This window comes from Ornithorhynchus anatinus, chromosome 3 (genome assembly GCF_004115215.2).
Source record: "Ornithorhynchus anatinus isolate Pmale09 chromosome 3, mOrnAna1.pri.v4, whole genome shotgun sequence".
Classification (NCBI taxonomy): Eukaryota; Metazoa; Chordata; class Mammalia; order Monotremata; family Ornithorhynchidae; genus Ornithorhynchus; species Ornithorhynchus anatinus.
Window position 1 is genome coordinate 109,460,886 of NC_041730.1, and position 1,003 is coordinate 109,461,888.

The 1,003-nt window shown below is 46.9% G+C and overlaps 1 non-coding gene across 1 annotated transcript; it reads left to right on the top strand.

Moving 5' to 3' along the window:
* The first annotated feature begins 407 nt into the window (after nt 1-407).
* On the top strand, nt 408-545 carry LOC114810639. Its single transcript, XR_003758334.1, has one exon. It is a non-coding gene; the product is annotated as a small nucleolar RNA SNORA7 (small nucleolar RNA).
* Nucleotides 546-1,003: the final 458 nt, after the last annotated feature.

The following is a 1,003-nucleotide window of genomic DNA, read 5'->3' on the forward strand; positions in this document are numbered from 1 at the left end:
AGGTTAGGCCACCAGGTAGTATCTGCTGACAGTGAAGATTATTAAGCATTGGAGTGTGGCCTAGTGGAAAGAGCATGGGTCTGGGAATCAGGGAATCTGGGCTCTACATCCAGCTCTGTTACCGGCCCATTGTGAGACCTTGGAAAAGTCACTTAAGCTCTCTGTGCCTCATTTCCTTCAACTGTCCCTCTCTCTTAGATTATGATCCTCTTGTGGGATAGAGCTGTGTCTCATCTGATTTTCTTTGCCATCAATCAATGGCTTGTATTGATTGCTTACTGCGTGCACAGTAAGCCCTCGGGAGAGTAGAAGAAATAGACATGATTCCTGCCCTCAATGAGCTTACAATACAGCGGGGTAAATACCACAATTATTATTGCAGGTTTTTGCAGTGGTAAGAGTAGAAGTCCCTCTCAGGATCGCACCTGGAGAGTTTCCAATCCTCTACCAGTCTCGACTACAGAAGGGAGAGTCAAACAGAGGCCTACCCGTTCCATTCCTAGCTTGGCCAATGGCTAGTGAGTGGAAGGCAATCTGCTACAAGGCAAAACTCACCTGTGTCGGGCAGCAGCAGCATGGGAGAGAGTCGAGGGCAGAGACTTGTTTACTGCGCGGAAGGAGGCAATGGTAAACCATTTCTGTATATTTACCAAGAAAACTCTATGGATCCACCTGTGGTTAAAGGTTGGCCTCATTCTACTAGAATGACTCAAAGTTCGAGTTAAAGACAATCAGTGGTTAGGAAGGAGGCCTAGGTGTTGTTTTGCTTAGCCGGGTCCTTCCCGTGTGATTGGGGGCAGATCCCTTTACCCCCCAAGGACTTCCAGGCTTTAGATTCCATTTTCCTTCCCTTTGGGGATGGCCAGTATTTACGTCACTCTAATCGTCGCAATAAAGAAACAATAATAATAATAATAATGTTGGTATTTGTTAAGTGCTCACTATGTGCCGAGCACTGTTCTAAGCGCTGGGGTAGACACAGGGGAATCAGGTTGTCCCACGT